This window comes from Echinops telfairi, unplaced genomic scaffold, assembly GCF_000313985.2.
Source record: "Echinops telfairi isolate 266 unplaced genomic scaffold, ASM31398v2 ScPeMD7_3;HRSCAF=10, whole genome shotgun sequence".
In the NCBI taxonomy this organism is placed as follows: Eukaryota; Metazoa; Chordata; class Mammalia; order Afrosoricida; family Tenrecidae; genus Echinops; species Echinops telfairi.
In genome coordinates this window covers 37,455,580-37,460,998 of record NW_022103899.1, presented here as the reverse complement: position 1 = coordinate 37,460,998, position 5,419 = coordinate 37,455,580, and the positions used below count along the sequence as shown (strand labels likewise).

Here is a 5,419-nt window from a genome sequence, read left to right as displayed (position 1 = left end):
TAGCGGCTCAGGAGCCCAGAGGGGCAGTTCGACCCTATTGGCAGAGAGTTTGGTCGGTTTTTCGGAATGTTCTGTGCTTTGGTTAAGTTCTGCTGAGATTGTCAAAATTCAGCAACTCCAGTTATAAGGTATGTTTTGTTTTGGTTTTTCACCCCCTGAAAGGCAGATGTGATAAACCCAAATTACTTGTGAGACGACAATATTGCTTAACTCCACGCTGCATTTCATCATGAATTCACATCCTTAATCAAGGTCTCTTAAATGCCTGCTATGAATGTTCTAGGACCGTGCTGGGGGTATAGAAGGGAACAAAAACAGACCAAAAACCTTTGCTTTGGTCGCGTTTACTGGCTAACAAAAAAATAATAAATAAATAAGTAAACCTGAAGAATTACAGGATAAGGACTATGAAAATCACACACCAAAAAATTGGATGTGCAATTTAATTCTCTTGGGAGGTGGTGACATATAAGACAAGTCTGAAAGAAAAGACAATGACTTGGAGATGCAGATATTTGGGGAAGGAGTCCTAAAAGCACTAGGAGAGAAAAATGCCGGTCTCTGGCTGGGAGCCTGGCCTCTATGTTTAGGAAACAGGAAGGCGGATCTTGTGGAGTGAGCAGTCAGTGAGCAGAGTCACAGAGAGGAGATCAGAGAGGGCGTGGGAACTAGACCATGGAGGGCCCTGCATATCACCGAGACCTTGACTTTTGCTTTCAGTGAGGCGTAGAGGTGTCATTTAACCTGCTGTTCAACTTCCAAGAAGGCTGGTAGAGGTGTCATTTAACCTGCTGTTCAACTTCCAAGAAGGCTGTCAGAGGAAGTGAGGGGAGGGGGGGGGATACAGATTCCAGCCCAAATCTGGACTGTGAGAATCTCTGGAAGTGTTGGGGAAGTGGTGCCCATTTAAAATTATTTGCATTTTAAATTGCTCCCAGCTGCTTCCCATGTCCGCTAAATGATGTGTAGTAGTGCTTGATCCATTAACACATTTCTGCTACCCAAGAGCAGATCGTCAACCCCAATTTCACCATCTGGGTAATGCTAAATGAGTCCCACTTCCAGTGGGCTAATGAAGCTGTCAGGAGGCCGCATGGTTTTTGTTTGTTTTGTTTTTGCAAATCAATGCTGATCTAGCACCTTAGAATTTCCCCACAGGAATCCTGGAAGAAATATTTGCATCTTCACTGAGATGCTTATGTGGAAACCACACAGGAACATCAGATTAGCCTCCTTAATCAAATGAGTAGCTTTGCAATTTGTACCTGAAAACCATGCTGAAAGTTGAGCCTGAGACCCTTGGAACTAAAACTACAGCTCAGCTCCTTAGAAGATGAAGGAGAATGACTAATTACAGAGATGAGCCCTGGGCTTTCTAGCATCTTTCTCAGGTCTGGAATCATTATGGAGCAAAGACATCACTGCAGGTCTCAGAAGAGCATATTCCCTCTGAGCCCAGGCGCACGCCAAAGCGCATTTTTTAAAAGATAAGTTTAGATTGGTAAGTTTGTCTTAAAACTAATCATGAAGTAGCAAGACTTTGCTCGGAAGTTTCTCCCCAAACAGCAACAATTATTTTTCCCCTCCTGGATATAATACTGATATCCTCTCATATTTGTTACATTTCTTGTTGAATAGAAAAGAGAAGCTAGAAAATGTAGCTTGGGGTTGGATTCAAGAGAAGCAAAACCCATTATCATTTGATTTTGAACTTTCAAAAAATGATTTCAGGTCAAAAGTTGAAACCATCTTTAAGCATAGATGAAAATTAAATCGTTGGTTATTTTTGATAAAATATGTTTTTTCCCCTTGAGGGAGACAGATGAAACTATTTGTCCCATAAAGGTTTCCAACCTCAGAAACCCAATGGAGTCATTTTGCTCTTTCCTGTCGGGTAGCCAGGAGTGGAATTCTCTCCATGGACGAATGGATGGGTTCTTGTCCCTTAAATTAATAGTTTGTTCTGTTCTAGGAGACTGGCATGGACAAAAAGGCTAGAAAGTCAAAATTGCTTTAAGGCATTGATTAAAGACTGGAAACCTGCAAGAGAGACCTATAGGCATACGATGCCATAGGCGGTCGAGTCTCTTGGAGCTTACAATGTAAACAGTGTTTGTAGGGCTCTTATCTCAGTCAGGAATTGGTATGTGTTTCTTGGACAAGATTTCTGGTTTGGGCAGTGTAGGCAGTTCTATGGTTTTTACGGGCTCTTTCCTGGCCCTCCTTTTCAGTGGGTACGGATACGGGCACAGTGGGGCCAAGCTGGAGTCTGACAACTCAAAATGAAGTCTGTAGCCAGGGCACTTGGAACGTGTAGCATTACTGACTGGGCACTCATCCAACGCCCGGTTCCTAGTTCAAATATTGAGTTAGTACTGGAACTGTCCTTTTAGGTCACTTAACAACCAGGAATGATGGTATCCAGATGGAAGGCAGGCTTAGCAACAACTTTTGATATGCAGATGACCCAACCTTGCTGATGAAGATTATCCTTCATGCTAGAAACCTATCCACTTGAGATGCAAGTGGATAGGTGATTTATTGGGGTCTTTAACTTTTATCTTCTCACATTGCTGATATCTGAATAAAGTACTGTGAAAAGAAGAAGAAGAAAAAAAAGCATTGCAACCTTAAGCATGGATTATAATTCAACATAAAGAATGCCAAAATCCTCACAACTGGACCAATAGGCGACATCATGATCTAAGGAGAAACGATCAAAGTTGGCAATGATTTCATCTTGCTTGGATCCACAATCAATACTCATGGAAAGAGCAGTCAAGAGGTCAAATGACCCATTGCTTTCGGTCAATGTGCTGCACAAGACCTCTTTAACATGTCGAAGACACGGATGTTACTTTGAGGACCAAAGCGTGCTTGTCCCAAGCCCTGCTATTTTCACTTGCCTCATGTGCATATGAAAGTGGGACATTGAATAAGGAAGACCCCGAAGAAAACTCAAGCATTTGAATTATGGTGTTGAAGAATATTGAAAGTACTGTGGACCGCCAAAACCATAAACACATCTGGCTTGGATGTACCACCAGAATACCCCTCCAAGGGGAAGATGGCAAGAATGTGTCTTATGTACTTTGGAGATGTGATCAGGAGAGACCAGTCCCAGGAGGACAGCATGCTCAGTAAAGCAGAGGGGCAGTGAAAATAGAGGGCGGCCCTCCACCAGACAGATGGACATAGTGGCTAAAACAGCTGGCACAGGCACAGGAACGATTATGAAGATGGTGCAGGACCACGTGATGCTTCCTCCTGTTGCACATGGGGTTATATGAGTCTGAACCAACTCCATCGCACCTAACAACAACAACGGAAATGACAAGTGTCCTTGTGTCCATGCCTCTTAAACCAGTTGAAACCATGTTCTGATGAGGAGGAAGTTTGTCATCTGAAAGACAGCTGAGTGGACTCTCAAGGAGGTCTCATGAGTTAGTTTACAATGTCACGTGGTCTGTCAGGTTCCTGTTTGCAAAAGAAAACAAACACACACACACACACACACACTTCAAACTCATTGCCATCAAGTCAATGCTGACTCACCGTGACCCTAGAACAGGGTAGAACTGCCGCAGTGGGTTTCTGAGATGGCAGTGCGTTAGAGGAGTAGAAACTTTCTTGTTTCTCTGGCCGAGGAGTGGGTGGCTTGTGCCTGCTGACCTTGCCGCTAGCTGTCCATGGAATAAGCACTGCACCAGGGCGCCTTCCTGCAAGAAGGTGCTCGTGCCTGTCAGCGCTCCCCTCGGGGCGCTGCTTCTGTGACCTGTGGTTTCTCCACAGATCGTCTACTTCCTGGATTTTGCCATCATTTCCTTTTTATACTATCTACATCAGTTCCAAATAGAGCTTTTCAGAAGCGAATATCAACATGCTTGCATAGGTTGGGAATGTTACTCTTTTGTTTGTTTACTAGTTTACTTTTAAGAATTGTGGGAAGCTTTGCAGCGCATGATAAAAACTGGAATAGGCTAGGTTAAGGAACATATGATCTCCTTTGGATCATGGTGCAACTGTAGTTTCTTTTTGAAATCCTGTTTTTCTTAGCCTTCTGGACCCCAGGAAGCTTGCTTTTAGTGAGCTGACATTTTCTGGGCTCACCAATTGCTAGTTCTTGGAAACTTTTGCTCCTGTGCTATAACTAGACTCCAGGCTTTTTACTTCTTCATTTACATATCAATTTGAAAGTTTTAAAATGATATGTAATCACTCTTACAATGTGTGTTTCAGAGTACCATAAACATTTATTGTTCTTGCTATTATCATTTCCTATTTTCTCATCAGGTTCACCATTAATCTTTTTATTTTTATTAAGCTCTTCTACAGGATAATATCTGCTCAGTTGGGTGGTTTTACTGTTCGGCCTGCTTGGCCACCCTTCATATTTTCATGAAGTCTCTCTCCCTTCTAGGTATTGTGGTGTTAATTTATCCCCATTTCCCAACTATACACACTTCATTAGGCTCAAGCCAACAGTCTGGCTTGTTCAATATTAGTGACTTTCATCCTTATTTTTAAGTAGTTAAAAATGTATATATTCCTATAGACTAAACATAGAGAAGATAGTATACGTCATAAATGAAAACTCTCCTATTTGATTTCTCTGACATCTTTGATTTTCTTGAAGGTCTTTTCTTTTCAAAGTCAATATCAATGTTCAGTCCATTTCTATTTTTTCTTGCATGTATTTCTTACTCTGTGATGGTTCTGACTTCTTTCATCTCATGACTGTTGATACTGATAACACAGTCAGCCAGTAAGAGAACCCAACATTTCTCCTTTCCCACTTAAAAAGAAAAGGAAAAGGTACATATCTTTGTCTTAGAGTGATTTTAAAAACACAACAGTAGTGTCTCTTCAAATGACACTGATGCGTTGTCAGATATCTTTTAAGGTAACTAGAAATCAAGGCGCCCTAATCAACCGCGTTTTCCTCTATGTGTGTCATAGAAGGGTCACAATGAAGGTTTGTTCTCTATTGGATCAGCGCTTGCCTGTACTTCATTGTTTATTCTTTAATGTGAATAGGAAAGCCAAGGAGTTTCCAATGAGAAGAGCAATATACCTTGTCAAGGAAATCAGTGTAGCATTTCAATGCCATTAATTAAGAACCAGTGTCTCCTTTTGTCTTTGAAAAATAAAATGCAGTCCACAAATGTATGCTAGACTGGGCAGTTACTGTGGTCTGGACTAGGATTTATTATTATATTAAAATTTTATAGAGATTCAAATAATATTGAACTTTTAAAAGGTAAAGGCATCATAGCGTACCGAAGAAAGGGCATTATGTCTTCTTTTAGCTCAAATCATAGCAATCCCATGGAACCTGGGAGCGACTCCACAGGAGAAAGACGGGGTTTCCTGCCCCCCCACAGATCTACAATCCCAGAAACACGAAGGGCAGCTCTGC

At 41.7% G+C, this 5,419-nt stretch overlaps 1 protein-coding gene across 3 annotated transcripts in view; it reads left to right on the top strand.

The window, feature by feature from the left end:
• ERBB4 (erb-b2 receptor tyrosine kinase 4) overlaps positions 1-5,419 on the top strand; it is a 708,927-nt gene that overhangs the window by 604,666 nt on the left and 98,842 nt on the right. The gene's annotated exons all lie outside the window — the stretch shown is intronic.